The 19,049-nt window shown below is 42.2% G+C and overlaps 1 protein-coding gene across 5 annotated transcripts in view; it reads right to left on the bottom strand.

The window, feature by feature from the left end:
• TNC (tenascin C) overlaps positions 1–16,944 on the bottom strand; it is a 72,207-nt gene extending 55,263 nt beyond the window's left edge. The window contains exon 1 of one of the 5 annotated variants that reach the window (XM_062640338.1): positions 16,698–16,944. The gene's annotated coding sequence lies outside the window, so the exon portion shown is untranslated. The remainder of the gene's footprint in view (positions 1–16,697) is intronic. The other 4 variants (XM_062640333.1, XM_062640335.1, XM_062640336.1 and 1 more) reach the window with 4 other exon arrangements.
• Positions 16,945–19,049: the final 2,105 nt, after the last annotated feature.

Here is a 19,049-nt window from a genome sequence, read left to right as displayed (position 1 = left end):
AGGAGCCCCATGAGAGACAAAACCTTCTGTAGTACAGTGACTATTTTGAGTTAAATTAGCATAATTATTCCATTATAAACGACTTTGTCTCGAAAGTTTTGTACTCTTACCCATGGCAAATCTCTCTAGGTCTATCCTTGTTCAGGATCTCAGAGCGAGAACAGACCTCTCCCAATGAAACAGTAAGTTTGGGTGTTTCATGAATCTCATGAATTAAAGGAAAAATTAAGTCAGCTAGGAGAAAACGGCTGCTGAACACATGCAATAGTTAACCAGAAGTGCCAAACGGATTATGCTTGAGGTGGCTGCAATGACAGGATATTGAACTCAACAACCAAGAGGTGCCTTTCAGTTTCACAGTCCTAAAGACATTTTTGATTTATGTTTCTTAGTAGTTACCTGGCTGCAAGGAGAAAAGTAAAGAAATTCTGCCTGAACACACTGCTGCTGCTATTGTGAGTCCATCAAGAGCAAAGGAGAATGACCTCAGAGAAGAGCCAGGTGTGTGGAAATGACACTGTGCTGGGACCTGGGAGAGCTGGGATCATTCCTAATCTCTGGCATGACTTTAGCCAAGACAATTACCACCCTGATTTCTAATAGGGAGATTTGCACCCTAAACAAAATGCAAGTAACTGAACTTAATTACTTCATTCTTTTTATGTTTCCAATTGTTCCTCAAGAGAGATTCTTTAGTTTCCCCCTATAAAGACCTTCCCTGCCATCAATTTTTCTGCCTAACTTTGTGCTAGAGGTTGTCTCTTAATGCTTCTATATACTACCTACATTAGAGGAAGCCCTAATTGTTTTAAATAATAGTGGCCAAGTGGCTACAGTTCTTAACAAGCTTTAATCACAGCCATCTTCTAAATAGGCCACAGATAGACAGGAGACAAGATTGATGGTGGAAAGGACAAGTGAGATGCCTTTGGAAATTATACAATCATCTGACTAGAGCAGAGCTGCTCTGAAACAACTACCATACTGTTTAGGGCTGCTAGGTATAAGATACTTTTGTTAAGGCCGTGCCTACACAATTATTTATAGAATAAACTCAATGCTTCCTTTGGAGCTGTTCCAGAGCCCAGCCACCATCAGAGGAAATTAAAAACCAAGCCCCTCCATGTGGCTTCCTGCAGCAAACTTCGCAAGCTTGTACATTCAGGTCATCACGCTATAAGCAGCCTTCTGTCCCTTGAAGAAATGTAAAGGCACAGTATGTATTGTTACATGATACATTCAAAACGCTTGAACCCTCAAAAGGAATACAAATATCAACTGGAAAACCTCAAAAAAAAAAAAAATAGGGTTTGCAACATCAGTTTTCCCACCAACAGGTATCACAAGTGTCACACAGAATTCACATGTACAGGATCAGACCTGAAGGAAATGGCATCTGCTGGATCCTAGAACATCTCAGCTTCCCTTGGCCTGTGTCAGAGTTTAAAGGCTGTTTAAACCCAGTTGTTTATAGGAAAAGTGTCCAGTGCGGCACTATGTTAAGTTACATGGAGCCAACCAGGCTCAGGAAGAGACCCCTACCAAACACAGGAATCAAAAGCTCTTAACAACCCATATTTGGTACCACCAGAATTAATAAAATGATCCGAGTTCAAAATGAATTAAGATAATTGCTGAGAGCATTGATGTGCAATGCAGAATTAATCAGGCGATGCTCATAACTGGGTGTTTAATCTCTCATGTAATATACTGTTAAATGTGCATAATTAGAAGCAAATGATACATCTCAGCCTGAGTTGCAGATGTGTTGCCCTCCAGCATGCTTGTGGGCTCCCGCCTATGGATAACGTGGCTGATACCAAATATGCCTCCAGCTTGCGACTTGGCAGGATCTTGCCTTTGTAGTTTATTTTACTTCAAAGAGCTTCATCAGCCTTTCCTGTCTTTTCTGCCTTTTCTTGGGCACCCTACGGTTTTTGTTGCTATACCTCACCCAACAAAAGCATGCCAGGGTGGGAAGCTGCACTGCTCTCCACGCCTTCCTCTTCATACAAGCTGTTATTACACCCAGACTGAGATTTCAAAGCACCTGGCTAGAAATCCACACACTCCCTGAAAAGTGCCTACAAAAAGGATATCTTAAGGATGTTGATGCTGCCCATTATTAGGTGCTAGAGACCCTGACAGCACAGAGGCAATATATTAGTGCCACTTCGTATGTATTAGAGGGCTGCATGCCACCTTCTGGCAAAGGGTTACTTTGGGGAGTGCTGTGTGTGAGCCCACAAGCATTCCCAGAGGCAGCTCCTGGCTGCCAAGGCTCTCAGCACCCAACAAAACCAACAGACAATAGGAGCTGTGAGTGAAAACCAGGCTTGCTCCACGACTGCAAACCTGTGCCAGAGCTCGCTGGTTCCAGGAGGGCAATGGCCCAAAGGCACCATCCAGCCAGCAGCTTTTGAGTGCACAGCAGGCTATTTGTGACCAGGAAAATCTGCCTCTTGTGCTGTATTTCCATACACGTTTAGTCCCAGTGACTGAAGAAGACATTGGCAAAGCATATGCCCTGCGAATGGAGGTGAATGAAGCACTTCACTGCAAATGGAGCTTAACATTTATTTTGGGTGTGCGGTGGAGTCTGAATTCATGTGATAGAGTAATCCTGGGTGAGGTCATGTGTTCCTCTGAAGGGGCTTTTTGTACCCTGGGTTAGTTAGCAACGCTTTTTCTGTTATCAAGCATCTGATTAAACTCACAAAAGAAGGGGTTTTAAGAAACAGTCTGAGGCAGAATTGAGAAGTGAATAAATAAATTGGTGGGTTTGGGGTTGGGTTTTTTCTTTTCATTTTCCCCAACAGGAAAAGGAGATTGGAATAAGATGGGAAAGGGGCACAAGAATGGGGTTCATTGTTCTCGCATTGCAGGACAAAGTTTCTTGATCTATTTCTAAATTTTCTAGAGAGCCCAGCACCATGGCAGATACTGGTTAGACACATCCACGGGGCAAATTGCACCTTGAGGTATCACAGTGCATTGTCCCAATGGCACAAGCCATCTAGAAGGCATCCTCTGCCTCTCCCCACACAGCACCTACCCTCTGCAGGAGTGAAATCCACTACCAAAAACACTGGGCTTTTGTGCCATTACAGGGGAGGTAAACTGTGCCCCGTTTTTATTTGACTTAGCCCTAGGCTGAGAATATTTATCACCCTGCAGGTCAAGCAACTTCAGTAGTGCTTTGCAGTACCCCTTATGATGTGGCAGGAACACCAGCAGGGAAAGAGTGAGTTGTAACTACACCATTACTAATTTCCCCTGCAGGACACACACCCAAGGTCAGCTTATACTGGGAAGTCTAAGAGCAGCAAAGCCTGAGTTAGTTTGCACTGATTTGTCTGTAAGCACTCAGAGATGTTTATAAACATTAAGATATGTGTGGTTAAATACCCGTGCTCATCAGAATTACATTGTTCCACATTAGTTACTTGGTGGTGTCAGTGATGTCCTATATTAGAAAAAACAATTAACTCGGTTCCTCTCATTCTGCATTGTTTCGTTCAGTGTTTCTCTGTCCTCTCCACTGGATGTCCAAGCAACCAGACAGACATATAAAGGCTGACTCTATAAAAAGAACACAAAAGAACTGTGACTGAGTGATAATAAATTAACAGGTAACAACCGGTTGAAAGTTTTTTTCCTAACACGTTTTGCCATTGAAAGGTGCCATTCTTTGCTCAAGTCTGAAAACTCAGAAAGAAGAAAACTAAAATATGGTCAGCAGCATTTCAGGAGTTCTTTTGCTCAAGAAACAAATCCAGCCTGCCCTGAAAGACCTTCTGAGAAAAACCTTTTTGAAACCAGAGGTTTCTCTGCTAGGGCTTGCTGTGAGCAAAATGGCCTTTCTGAAAACACACCCCACACAACCATTTCTTCAACCTCCTTTTTGATAAAACACAGACCAGGCTGGACTTCCATTTATGAAAGTGAAACAACAGTACTTATGCTCTCCTCCATCCCAGGACAGGAGGAGGAGGAGAATGACTCTTATGATCATTTACACCTTTAAGAGTGTAGAGATGTATCCATGAGGAAGACATGCCAATGCATTTTAAACAAAAGTTTCAGGCAGCAAAATACTTCAAAACAGCAGTCCAAGAGGCAAAGAGGGTTTTACTGAGGTCTGACTCCGTGCCCAATTACCTTCCTGTTTCTTACCAGTTTCTTTGCGGACACTGATTCTTCTGTTTGCAAGGCAAGTTCTGCCTATAATACAAAAATATAATACTGCTTTATAATACAAAAATATAGTACTGCTTTATAATATAAAAATCGTAACTACAGATAAGTAACACTCCCCCTACACCCTGCAAGCATGTTTGGCTGGAAATCATCTTGGCAAGGAAACAAACAGCTTGAAAGACTGGGAAAAGAGAGAGAAAAGCTGAGGAGGGACCTGGAGGGGGAGCAGAGACGACAGATACTGAGTACTGCTGATTGTAGTGCTCTTCTGGTGCATGAGCCAACTCCACATTCTCTTTGCCTACAAAGCATGTTAGACCAGCTGGTGAATTTGACCTGGGGCACTCCAGTGATTCACAGCAGCTAAAAATATGTCTCTGTATTACTTTTTCAAAAATACAGTTTTGGGGTGAGGCAGAATAAGGATAAGAGCATGTAAGAAGGATGCTGCTGAATGAGTTCAAGGGAATGATGCAAGCAGTAGTAGGCTGGCTGAAGTAATGTCTCACATGGGTTACGCTGCTGCTTCTTAAGAGGTGCAAAGCCTGGGAAATGAAAATCCTGCATAAAATGCACAGGGTTTCTTACGTATTAGGTTTATTCCCTTTCTTCTGTGAATGTTGAGTTGAAAAAGCCAAATAAATGTTCGAGTGAGGTTTTTAATATATATACATGAGGTGACATTTACAAGAGTGCCTTGTATGTTGGTTTGATTTGGATCCTCCTACTCACACAGTATAAGAGAAGGAGCAATATCCTCCAGATTTGTCCTGCAAGGACACGTGGAAGATGATGGCAGGCAAAGGAACAATGCGGCTCACTTCTGCTCTACCAGAGCCTTGGGTTGTGGTACCGTGAGGATGGATCTTTCTAGACAGTAGACTCCTTTCTAAAGACTGGGAACATAAACTGCCAGATGGAGTTAGTAGGGAGTCAGTCTGCTGCTGACTGATGGGAAAATCAAAATGAAGTTTGATATATAGGGTAGACAAAGAGTATGTTTACCTGTTCAATGGAATGGTGAGGCGTAGCCCATAAGATACCTTATAGGAACTGAGAAATGAAGAGGTCTCCCTATGAATGGATTCCCCAGGCCCAGAACAACTACATCTCAGCAGTAATTGAGACAAAAGCTTCCCAACCAAGAGTCTGTCACCTCTGAGTCTTCTGAACCATAATGACAGAAATGAAACTAAATAGAGCTGTGTTGTTAGGGCTGGAGTTGTGGAGTTCCCACAGAAACTCTCAACAGGGACTCCAGAAAGTGCTTACAACTTCAGGATTAATCGTGTGGTCTTGTGGTTAGAACTGAAGCCTGAAAGTCAGACATCCTGCACTGAAATGATTTTATAAATCATTTGGCGTGTCTCAGTTTATCCACTGGTAAAACCTCACAGGGAGAATGTACATCTCAGGGAATTCAGTATTCCAAGGAGCTCACAGGGAAAGTATTTTTAAACCCTCATTTCCATAACTAAAAGTCTTCCTGAAAAGTGCTAGAAAAAGGCTAGAAAATACATAAGTATAAAGCAAAAAACTGAATCGGTATCTCCTGCAATGTAAGGGAGGAAGAATCACCAACAGGGAAATGCCTTTTGCGCTGCAGAACAAAGTCTGACCAGAGATGTGCAGCAAATATGCAGATAACTACAGGACTGCCTGAAATGCTAGGGTAACACTAGAAAATTGAAGACTTATTCTGAAGCCAAAGCACAGGCAAGCCAATCACCAGAATATGGGGACGAATCCATGGAAATAAATGATAAGGTTAACAAAACCCACACAGAAACTCACCAGAAAACTGGAGAAAAATGTGCAACTGAAACAGAATTCCTAGGTGCAGCTAATGGTCTTCTATCTACAGAATGCCCTTTCATCTCTAACAGCCTCCAGACATTTTATGAACTCAGACGGATCATTCATACACACAATCTTCCTCCATGACGAGCTGTATGCATCGTTGTGTAGCAACGTCTTCTGCTGTTATACAATTGAAATGATTCATGCTTTCAGACAGGATGTAAAGAAGAATACTACGTCCAGCTCAAACCACAGATAGAGTTTCATAGGAGCCACAAGAAACAAGCTAGTTATTTTATGGGGCACGTTTTTCAAATGTGTTGCATATAAACTAGAAAAGAGAAACAGAATTAGAAGAGGTAACTATGGAAGATCTAGCACCAGCCCTATCTGGTCCAGCTCCTAGTGACTGAGATGAGGTACAAGTGAACAGGGGATTCGATCTGTCCTTGGAGCTTGTTTTTTCTTAAGAGCTGTGACACTTGAGCACCGGTTTCTGGAAATGGGAACTCAGAAAAAAAGGAACGAAACAAGCAGGTCAGCGGGATGCTTTTGAGCTGCATTCAGACTAATGGCAGGGTGCACAGCAACTAGCCAAGTAGAGCAATTTGCTACAAACTTGAGAGAAAAAAAGAGGACTACGCATCTGCTAAGTGCTTTTTTTCCTCCTGTCTGCAAAGCAACCTCTGTTCTTACTGTAGCTTTCAGAGCTGTAAGAAAAAAGCCACTAGCAGTTACAACCTAGACTGGATTAGAAACAGCAGGACACAAGTGGTGTGAACAGCAACAAAGACAATGGGTTCAGAAAAACCATCATGTTCTAAATCCAGAAGCAGGACTATAGAAATGGATCGTCTCAAAAGGACTCCATGGAAAGCAGAAGGGTTCCCACTTTCCTTTTGCACAGTTTCCCACCAAACCCCCTGTTCACATGGACAGCTCAGAAGTGAGTTTTACCCATTAGTCTCTGAAGACACATGCAGAACTTTGGACTGTTAAATGCAGAATTGAATCAGGTCCATAGCAGAGCTACCACAGACGCTGAAACCTAGATCAGTGCCTTCTTCAATATAAAAATCCCCTTTCACAGCAAAAGCAACTTTTGCACATAATCTCTCATCAGAAATCATTCTTGCCTCCTATGTACATACTGTCCCTTTTAATGAAGCCTTTCCTAATAGCAAAAGCATTCGTCTGGTCTCTTGGCTTTTTCCTCCTCATAGCAAAGACTGGAAAACTTCTACAGAGCTTCTATAGCTGGAAAGGAGCTACAGTTTTCTAAACTTGTCTTTGGAAAGTTTCTTTGCCAAGTTACACTTTGTCAGGAGCTCATTATTTTCTGGGTAGACACTGGAGACTTCACTTTGAATTAGTCTGAGGGATTTGCTGATGCAGTTTCAAACTATGAGGTTTGGGTGCTTTTTTGCATGAATCACAGCAGCTTACGTTCAAACCACAAAGCAAGCTCTGCTTCATTTCCAGACCCTTCACCACAGTGCTTCTTCCAAAACCATCTATAGGTTTTCCAAAGCCTATTTCATAAAGTCCTAGATGGGTTTGTGCTGAGATGGGAAGAGCAGAAATTCAGGAGCTCTGAGCTTACTTCCTACTCCTTTCATATTGAACAAGAGTTTCTGAGAACAAAGCAGCAGCCAGTTCTGGAAATAGGAGCTTAGTCTCACTAGTCTCTAAAATTCACAGCTGATTCACACACCAGCTATTCTACAGATAATAAGAGGTAAGAAAAGAGTCACCAACACTCTTAATAAATACAATATGGGGAGGTGAATAGGTGCCAAATCAATAAGTTTAACAAAAATATTGGTGAATACTATGCAATAGAAAGTACGATCTTTGCATTTAAAGAACCACGAAACACTGACGTATTAAACAAATACATAGTGCACAAGTGAATAAGCTAAACACACTGAGGCCACATTGCTTTGTACTGCATCTCTCATGAAGCTGTTTTTCACATTTCCTCCTGAAGGTCAGGAGGAAGAGGTGAGCCAAAACCCTGCTCCATACATCCAGCATCACATTTTTCCATATTTAAAGTGATTTTAGTTAAATGAAAGTCACATACAGAGAAAAGTGATGTGGGATTCTTCTGTTTTAATGACTTTGCTGCAACTAAGAGCACAAATAATTTACATGTATATTCATCTGGAATAACAGTGTTTAAGTAGCATGAATTGCTACAGATTATGTTGGTCAGCAGGATGCTTTCAGAACTCACTGTGACTATTTACATACGGTCTGCAATTTTAATTTCAGTTAACTATGTACCTATTCAAGCCCTAAAAATGACATCTCTAAAACCATCTCAGAACTCGGGCATAAAAGCCTGTGCTGTTCTTGACCACCAGAAATGTTATTACTTGCCTCCTGTCATTAGCAGCCTTGGTCATCATCTGAAAAGAAGCTGGGGAAGCACAGGGGTAACCCTTCACCAGGCAATTCTCTGTTTTTAAAACAACTATTAGTTTACTTGGGTGGCTTTTCCTCCCCTCCAGAGCTCCTCTGTCCTTGGTACTAGCACTGGGAATGTGCTGGAATGTGCACATTCTTCCAACTCCCCTCAACACAGAAGGAGTTCCTTGAAACCCGACTTCCAGTAATAGCCCCCAGGCTAGATATGTACTTGGCCTGGTTCTGTCAGATGTGGTAGCATCAGTGTGCATCTTTGGCAACCTAGGGTAGGGTAGCAAACTCATGCTATAACAATATACCTAATGAAGAGTGAAGATGGAGTGAAATCAACCACGGCTTGGCAAGACAAAGGAAAAGATAAATTAGATTCACAAAATATGAAACAAATTGAGTGCAAGGCATGTGGAAAAAGAGAGAAGAACGTTCCTAAAAAGTGTTTCTCAGTGCTCTGATGTAAAGCAGAAGCACTTATGTAATGGAATGGAAAATACAGGCATATACACAGCCCTGAGCAAGTGATTAGTTGTGATGGTGACTGAACTCGGACAAAAATCTGCACTGCTGCTTCAAATGTCAACAAATTGGGCACTGTTACACTAATGGGAGACTTGAGAGACCTCCACCAACAGCGTTCTGACCTCCTTCTCTTAACCCACAGTGACTTGAGACCTGTCTGAGTTAAAGTCTTAGCTGGCAGCAATTTGAGCTGTGGAATACAAGAAGGGATGTGGAGCTCAATTATCCAGCAACAGATCTCCAGTGAAATCAATGCAATTGTGTCACATGAGAATTTGGCTGGCAGCCTTTGCGGTCTGTATGGGAGAATCCATCCCCTAAGAAATGCAAGCTGGAGTGAAGCGGACAGGGAATAATGCAGACAATGAAGTGCTGCTCCATGCATGAGAAGTGCTTGGTGGGTTCTAATTTCCTCTCTGCCAGTCTGGTTTTATCCTCATGTTACTCCATGAGCAATACTCCTGACCTATATGAGCACAAACCAAATTGGAGCTGGACAAGGCATCCTCTACAAAAAAGGATTTCTCTGCTATATAATTAAGCCAACATCAAGCAGCTGTACTATATGCATGTTCAACCCTTTGTATCAAAGTGAAATAATTGCTCATGTTAGCAGAAAAAGCTCTTTGCCCATGTGAAACCACTGGTTAGACTGCATAGACTCAATTTTTATTTACACTAAGGCCCCCTTTAACGAATGTCGTAGGGCAAATTCATAGGATTATAGGGTTTATAGGGCATATTTCTGTTGATAGAAATTGCACTTTTCTTACATCAAATGTGAAGTTTATGTATACACACAGAAACAAACATCATTTAAGGATTCCTGCACATGTTCTGAGCAACATAAACAGTACAAGATAGAGTCAGGCCACAGCCTGGAAAGCACTGTATTGATTCAGGATAAATTCCCTGTTCTTACAGAGGAGACTTACACCCATTTGAATAGTGCCAGAGGGATGATTAGTAATGTGAAAATGTAATCCCCTACAAATCTAGAGGGATCCAAACCAAAGCAAATGAACTCTGTCCAAAGTCACCTTTCTCAGTGCTGACATGGCATGGGGCTTCTGCTGGCACAGATGGGGCAGTGGCTCTGAGCACCTTGAGATGCAAGAGCCTACAGACCAGTGTTGGAGAAAGCATGGAAAAGGGGACACATGGCTGGCTGGTAGTAAACTGTATGTCCTTACTTCTACCAGCAATCCTGACAAATCCCAGTGTAGTACTGCTAAGGCAGATAAACAGTGTATGAAATAACCACCTGAGAATGCCAAAGTACAAATCATGTTAATGCATTTGAGAATAGTGCTCCCTTTAGGTCCTGTACTCTTTGCATCAAACATGGAACTGCAGCACTGATAGTGCTGGATCCCTGTGACTGACTTGCTAACCCATAAAGTGTATAAGTCTACATCATAATTAACACTTGTCAGTGGAAATATAAATCCCCTGGCTTGTAGATGGCATATCCTCCTATAAACATTGCACTTGGCCACCAAACTGGAAAAATAGATAGGACATTTATAAGGAGTGCTCGCCATGGGAAATGCCAGCCTTTTTTCCCTGGAAGCTATTTATATTGCCAAAATAATTCAGGAAGAAAAATTATCTGAGACCTTTCCTTTGATATGCATGCTGTTCTCTTCTGACTTGTAGGGTACAACGCGCAGCATTCATTCTGAGCCAGATGTGAATTACTGTAGTGCAAGCAATGCAGAAGGGAAGTGCAAGCCACAAGTAAAGGAAAAATATGCATTACACTGTGTCTCACTAAGAGGAATGGATAGCCTACGCATCATAAGTTACCTTTATATCTTTCTTGGCATAGACCTTTGTCACACAGCACAGGGAAACTATTTAGGAGGATTCAGCATATCCAAAAGAAGCTGGCTTTCCAAAAGGACCAGTAAAAACAAAGAACCGGTGCAAAGTGGACACTGAGCTCCTTTTGAAAGCCTAACAAAGTGACTTCTGACTAAATGAGATCATGCCAGGCCAAGAATGAGGATAACCACTAAGGACTTGTACTGAAGTGTACAACACATACTGAAAGTGAAACCTTCCTGTCTGACTAAAGGCTTTTCATCAAACCAAAGAGGCAGAAAACCACAGTCACAAGAGTATTTGAGCTTGCAATTGGCACTTACCTGCTTGCTCAGCATCCTGTCTTTGAGGCAAGCCCGAAACTGATGGACAAAATCTGTTTCCAGTTCTTTTGATTTCTTGGGAATGAAAAGTGAAAACTCCTTTCCTGGAAATATCTTTTTTTTTTTTTAATCCCTTTCTAGCAGGAGCTCCTTAATGATGGAAATAACTGTTTAGCCTGTTCTGATGGGCCAGCAGGGAAACGATCTCAATTTAACTTTTATGTATGCTCTGAAGAAGATATTTATGTCCCTTTTTAGCTTTGTGCTGACTGAATGGTATGAAAGAGCATAAAATTAAAGAAGAATCAAGACAGTTTACATTAAATTATGGTTAATATCCTAATCCCATAAGAAAATTAGCTTTTGTAAGTTTAGATTTCTGATCTTATTATGTTCTAGTGCATCTGAGGATAAGGCACAGGCAAATGCTCAAGTAGGCAGTTGAAGCAAAATCATTACAGTGGAATTTCCCCAGGCACCAATTTCAGCCAACATCTATACACATATAGTCAATGCCACAGCCTGGCATGGGGATGAGGCAGACTGCTACAACAACCCTTTGTTGTGCCTATGATTCAAGCAATTGTTTTTAAAATCTGTATTAAAGATTTCTGTTCCACCATCCTGCACTTTCAACTCAATTACTAAAAAGAATATGTTTTCTAGGCATGAAACAATATCATTTTTGTGGAGAGTTTGGAAACCAAGCACTTCTGTGAACTGAAGAAAGCTTCCTTTCTCTTCCCTGTGCGGTTCTGCTTACGGGGAAAGAGCTTTCTGTGTGAGTAATCTTTCTAAGTAGGAAGCAGAGCTCCCCTATTGCTAGGGAAGAATGGACCTCCAGTAGGCTAATGTGTGATGGATGACTGAATGCAAACTTGGCAACGTTGTTCTCCGCTACCCAAAGAATACAAAATGCCAGAGGCTATTCGCATACAGGCACTCTCTAGTTGGAGGTTTTGAAAACTTGGCACCATCCCACCTTAGTTTAATTGAAACTACAGTGGCAAGACAATTAAGGATGTGAATTTGGAGACATTTCTTGCAACAAGAGCTACTCGGGATGAATTTATCTTTGATGTCTGACTCATGCATAAGCCAAACAAAAACAGAAATGGAAAGTTATTCTCATCGACCCTTGAGTAGCAAAGCCTGACCTTTGTGAAGGGCAATTTATGGGATATCATGTATATTAACTCGTATTTCTTAAAGTTTGTATCCAGATATACTCACTGAAGCTATAGGGTTGGTTTTTTTTCTGTTGACGATGTTTTGTCATTAACAGGATGCGCAGTATATAGGAGACAGACAAATGATGCCTATAGAAATCCAGTAAAATATTTCATTAGGGCCATGCCTAGTTATAAAGGCATGTATCTCATTCTGGTCAATGTTAAAAGGAGACACTAAGTTATTCAAACTTTTCCCTTTTGGCAGAAAAAGAAGAAGACTCTGTATTATATTCCTCCTTTCAATGCCCAAACACTTTCTGCTGGATCAAGAAGCATCTCTTGTCAGGCAGTTCTCCCGTCAGGCTGACTCCTCCTCCCCACCCCGCCCATTCCACACAGTAAGTTACATCATACAGAGAAAGATTTCACTACCTGGAAGAATGCCCAGGTTTTAACTTTTCCCACATGTGGAAGGCATTTAACTTCAGCTCAGCTTGGACAAAGGGTCAAACGCATGAGTGGACAGTAAGTGGCGAGTTAGGGAAAGTTTCACACTTGTATAAACCCCCCAGCTCAGTGAAAATGGAGATGACTCAAGATTGTCTCTCGGGGTTGTTCATTGTCCTTACCTCCAGTAGTCCTGCTCCTCAGAGTTGCCTTCCTCCTCCTTTTTTCTTTTTACTACACAAAGAACTGTTTTGAACAGCTAATAATAGCAACTGTAAGTTGTTTGTGGCAGAGAGCATTGCTTACTATGTCTATTCACCGTTTCTAATACAATGAAGGCCTAAAATACTGCTGCAATAGTAACAGCATCATCAGCTTCTAATAAACTCCTACAGAAATCCAATAGAAGCCATGGCCAGCAAGCCCACTTTGATATCAAACAGTTTAATGCATTAAATTACACCTTATGTAAATTCATCATAAGTTCCTTAATAACATCCCTTATTTCTCAGCTCTTGACTTCAGGTTATAATGTTTCCTGCCCAGAACTTACTAGCCCTACAACTGCTTGCACCAGTTTTGCATATCTCTGAGCCTGGGTGATGACAATATCTACTAAACTTAATTCACTGTGACTGCTACCTTCCATAGTTTCCTTCTTCAATAACAAAGATCCCTCCACAACATTACATCAGCAACTTCCTTAGAACTACTAAGGGTAGCTATTACCTTCTACAGTAGTTTCAGGCTTCTATAGTGGGGGTTGATAACAGAGAGCAGTCTTTGAGAAGGGTGTGCTAAGTTCACGCCAGAAATTAAGCCTGAGAAAGTGCACATTGGTAAAGCAGAGCACAGTTTTAAAGCCCAATATCTCAAACTGCCACAATTCAAAACGAATACCTTGTTATTACTGGAAAGCTGAAATTTCTTACGTTCCAGTGATGTAAATCATCCACTCCTAAGGCTAGAGCTTTATGAGGAACTGGACCCTAAAACTGTCAATGGCCCTTCAGTTTAGCAGACTGTGATGGCATATGTCCAAGGATGAATATATCAAGTCATAAGCTTCAAACCAGGGTAATTTTTAACCACTCTTATTTCTCATGTTTCAGTAAATAGGGTAGGACAGATGTGTGTGTCCCTGCTGATAAAGCAGACACCACCCTCTGCATTTACACTTACTTCCAAATGCTAAATTCAGGCTAGATTCCAAATTCAAGGTAGAAGGTATGTGGGTTCAATAATGGAAATGGCCAACTGAATAAACGCTGTTTCTTCCTTATAGATTTGCTAATATGGGACATAATTTAAAGCAGACAAGCATTATACACCCCAGTACACTTCACTGCCAGTTAGCACCACCCAAACCTCTGAACACAGCCTACAAAGCTGGATGAACAGATGTACTGCTGTGTTGTACCAGGAAAGGGGCAGAGAACTGCACAAGCAAGTCCAGTATTTCAAACAGTATCACCAGAAAGGATGAAAGGGTTAAAACCCAGGCTCCAAAGCAGCATCACTTCTCAAGTGTTTCAAATCCACACTCCTCAGTTCTACTTCTATCTTAAAAAGGATAGAAAAGTCCTAAGAAGCAGACTCAGCCATTAGTCTCATTTTCTTATCAAAAAGGGAAACAATAGTCAAGAGCAGATTTTGACAGTCCCTTTAGAGTGGAACATGTCAGAACATCTTCATAGTTGAGTAGGTTTGGGATTTTTTTAGATATTTTATAATAAGTAGTAATATGAAAAATAAGCCACCTGACCTGAACTTCAAACACCTTCAGAAATGCTGTTCTAGCAACATAATAATTAAGTTTAAGTGAACACTGAGGAGAAATGATCCAGTCTTAAAGAGCTGGGATTAAATATATATATATAATTTGCACTAACAAAAGTCTCCAGCTAACACAGTTACTCATAATTTTTGTGGACTTTTAATCTGAGTTTAGGGATATTCCTAGTAAATTCTAAGCATCATTAAACATCATTATTTCAAAAGGCGGTTTGGATCTGGCTGGTTCTTTTTTCACATGCCTATCACTACCAATGAACCTCGATGAGGTTTCTTTAGCAGAAAATCAGTTTCCCCTCCAAATGAGACATGACATTCTCATCTGCAGGCTGTATGCTTTTCAGCAGATCCGTTGGCTCTTTTACAGCTTTGGAAACACTGATAAAGTAATTGTAGGCATAGGATTAAGGACTGGAACTTGCAAAGAATTTTCCCTGGGCTGAAAGGAGCCAGAGGTTAAAATTAATGAGCAAAAAAGTATGGGAAACGAGTAGCAATGTGCTGAGGATAGTGACTGTGAGAGGGTCCGTGAGGGTGGGGGTAACCAGCTCCCCGTACAGCATCCCCTGTACAGCAGCCCCCTTACTCTGCCCCTTTCCAGCTGCCAGTGGTCCTGCTCAGCCTAGATGTGCATCCTTTCCTGAGTAAAGGTGCAGAGGTGTAAGGGAATACCCTGAGAACTCTTCCAAGTACCTTCAAAATTCACTGCCAGAAAGGGTGAACTGCAGAGAGATGGATTCAATTTTGGCTGAACAATTTCATTTGCTCAAGCATTTGCTCCCAAGCTCCCAACAGCAGTAAAAGAAAAGAAACTAAAAGGCATCATAACACTTTTCTGACAGTCTTCCTGGGATTCAAAGGGCTGTCACAAGCCCCCACTGTCCCTGAACCATTAAGAAAACTCATTTTCAGACTAGAGCACCTTTACGATTTCACAGCTTTGAAAGGCAAATGAACAACCCCAGCATAATAAAGAACACCAACACATATAATGATAATCAGGAAGAGTGTAAAATGAATTCCCATTACTTAATATGATTTTAAAAGAAAAAATAAACTGGGAGACAAAACCAAAGACAGCATCACGACAATAAGGCTTTACCCAGTCCATAGTTACATGTACCTCACTGGTTTCTATGTGTTACATGAAGGAAAATCTGGTAAATATCTTCATTATGCTTCTTAATTTTATGAGGTCTCCGCTGTGCAGGAGGTTATGTCCCATCATTTCAATCTGAACACGAGCTTCTCTTGCATAGGATGACACATACTTTTCCAAAGTTTAGAATAACTGCCCAGACCTCTGTCTTCTAGGAGCCAGAGAGCAAATCAGGCAGGAACAACTCTGCAGAGGTGATGTAACATCAAGTTTTAAGTGGGCTTAGCTCCTAAACGAAGCTGAGGGCGATCACCTTCTCCCCATCCGCTTCTTTATTTTAAGCCAATTTGAGCCTAACCGGTAAGTGCAGACACAGTCATGCAGAAAATCTCTGTGCACAAGGCAGCAAGTAGATAAGGCACATCGTAAAGGGTCTCCGTTTTTCCAAGAGGATGGAGAATTTCACGCACCCGGCTCCCAGAGCCCTCCCGTTTAAGCAGCGGTAATTAGATACCAGCTGAATCTTCCTTTGTCTTCTGCTCCCCACTACAGACTGGTGTTAACTATACTTTAAAAGAAACTGGAGCCCAGTGGGGGGCAGGGAGGGAGGTGACAAAGGCTCCAGCGCAATTAAGTGTGCAGACAGCAAACTGCAAAGGGAAGGGGCCTGACTTCTCGGGTCAGACGCAACAGCGGAGGAAGAGTTTACCTGGGAGGTGTAAGAACTGCGAGTGAACTTAGTCTGGCACACGAGGTAAGGATGAGGGAAACGTTTACATCACTTCAGTAGCCAAGAGGAAGCCCCAGATCTGATTTTCTACCTTTCCTGCCAATTAGGTTTCTGCCTGTATTTCTGTAGGTGTCCAGCATCCAACTAACTCATCCTTCATTCATTCATTAGATCAGATTGATATCACTGAGACATTTCTTGTTGCACCAGGCAATAAAAACAGCTGTGCCCCAATTCAAAACTAGCCCCTAGTAAGACCCCTGCCCATCCAGACAGTGTCTACAAGTGCCATGACAGAGGACTATGGCATTTCAAACTTGTGTGGGAGAAGAGGGTTTCATTCAGGAGGGACTTACCTTACAGACTGACGGAGCTCAGATCCCGCTGTGAGCAGTCTCCATGAAATAAATAGGATGTTAAAGTCAGCTGCTGGCTTCTGACTTCGCGGCCGTCCTGTCAAAAACTCGGCGAAGTTACGTGCAGGTGAGTGTGCGAGAGGCAGAAACGTTTGACAGCGAAGGGAACTGGTCAGATCAGCCAGATTCTGAGGGTTTATATAGCTGAGCTGCAAATCCCGGTCCCTGGCTCATTCCACTGTAATAGGACGCCTGAAGGCATTTTTTTTTCCCCCTAGTTTTGCTTTAAAGGAACAGCCCCTCTCTTTGGCTTAGCTTCTGAAAGACACACAGGCACACTCACATACACACACACTGTCATCCCCAGGCACACACACACTAAGAATTTGCATGCAATTTATGGCTAAAGAAGGAAACCCCTGAACCATTCAAGAAGAAAGTCAGCTCAGGGCAAATGACTCAGAAAGCAGAATATTTTCCTTACAGCATCAGCAAGTAAATTATCAGGAGTTTTAATCCCCTCATCCCCTTTATTTTAACATTGCGAAAGAGTAGCAATCTCCAATAAAAATCAGAGGAATCACCCGCAGGATTTCAACTCCTACAAATCATAATGGGGCTGAAATGCAGTTGGTGCAAATTGACCTCATTCCACTGGATCAGCTGAAAGATACTGATGAACACAAGATAAGGAGCTGGCAAATCCCCATATTTTCAAGCCTGTGATCTCCTTCACCTCCTTTTGTACTCCTGCTCTCTCAAAAGCCATAGGCAGATGAGTGGAGAAATCAAGAGGAAAGTCTAATGAGAGGAGCCCTAGCCTGATTCTTTGTTAAGAGCAGAGGATATAAAAGCCCAAGCAAATGGCACAGGAGGGATTCCTTTTCTTCTCAGATCTGATAAAAAGAGATTACGTGGCTGCGTGTGTGCCAAGATAATCCAACCACTTTTGTGAGCCTTGTGGTCTCTCCTTCATCCCATTCTCCCTGCTTCCCAGGCCACAGATATCTGTGACACCCAGAGTGCTCATCTGGGACCTTTTCAGGGTGTTTCTTATCTCTGACTACCCTTGAACCTCAGGCTTGTGGCAAAAAGTAAAGACCACTGTTAAAGGATAGTCATTAACACTCATTTCCCTCCCATCTGGTACTAAAAGCCTACCTCTCTCTTGCCTGCGCCTCAGCCCACTATGGCTTTGGGTTTAATTTGGGCGGTTTTGTTTTTGCTGGGGGTGTTGGTGGCACAGGGCGAGAGAGGAAAATTAATCTTTAACATTCAGGTCTGCCTTCTAGGATAAGGCATAAAATCACTCTTCTGCTTGAAAATTAAGAAAGCAAGAGTTACCCAAACATTTCTAAAGACAGTGAACATAAAACTCTTCTCACCGCTTCCAAGGGGCAGTGCGACAGCCCAGTAGGAAAGAAAAGGGATCTCTCTCAGGAGCAAGGATGCTCATAAAGATAAAAACTGATTCCTCAGGCCTTGCTGCTGATGTTTCTTTCTGAATGTCTCTGCACCCAGCTGGCCTTTCCCAGGCTCCAGGACTCACACATCACTTTTTGCTGCTTCACAGGCACAGCACTGCCAGGAACACACTTGGGCAAGGATGGGAGAATTCCTGACCCCGAAATTCTGAATCACCATTTGAGCATCATTATTCTTGAGACCTTAAAGAGTAGAGTTGCTCTGCTCACTGAGCTACTTCAGCTTTCCTTGCTGTGGCTTTCATACATAATGTGTATTCTTTCATGTCTAGCGCTATCACTGAGCTCCCTTCCACAGCACGTGACACAGATTTTAGTTATTTTCAAATAGCTGCTGCTGACAGAAGCAGCAAAAACCAAACAAAAACTCTTTGAAGTTTTTACAAATTACTTTTCCAAACAGATCCCCTCATCCAACTGATTACAGAAGGGTTCAAAAAGCACTGGGAGCAGGAGTTTCACTAAGACCAGTGATGTATCTGCATCAGCTGTTGATGAACACCCATTTCCAATCTCTGAGTTTATTTTTTACATGCTGTGTTTTGTAACAGGCATGTCCCAGGACAAGAAATGAGCCTCTCTTGGAGAGAGGCTCAGAAATGTTAACTAATACCTGGTAAAGGCATCGGATCCTCTTTGATCCAACAGTTTTTAAAATAAACCTTGTTCTGTACATAGAATGGTTTGGGTTGGCAGGGACCTTAAAGCTCCTCCAGCTCCAACCCCTGCCACGGGCAGGGACCCCTTCCACTAGAGCAGCTTGCTCCAAGCCCCTGTGTCCAACCTGGCCTTGAACACTGCCAGGGATGGGGCAGCCACAGCTTCTCTGGGCACCCTGTGCCAGCGCCTCAGCACCCTCACAGGGAAG

Source organism: Pezoporus occidentalis, unplaced genomic scaffold, assembly GCF_034315485.1.
Source record: "Pezoporus occidentalis ecotype Australia unplaced genomic scaffold, CSIRO_AGI_Poc_V1 ctg64, whole genome shotgun sequence".
Lineage (NCBI taxonomy): Eukaryota > Metazoa > Chordata > Aves > Psittaciformes > Psittacidae > Pezoporus > Pezoporus occidentalis.
This window is presented reverse-complemented; position numbering and strand designations above follow the sequence as displayed.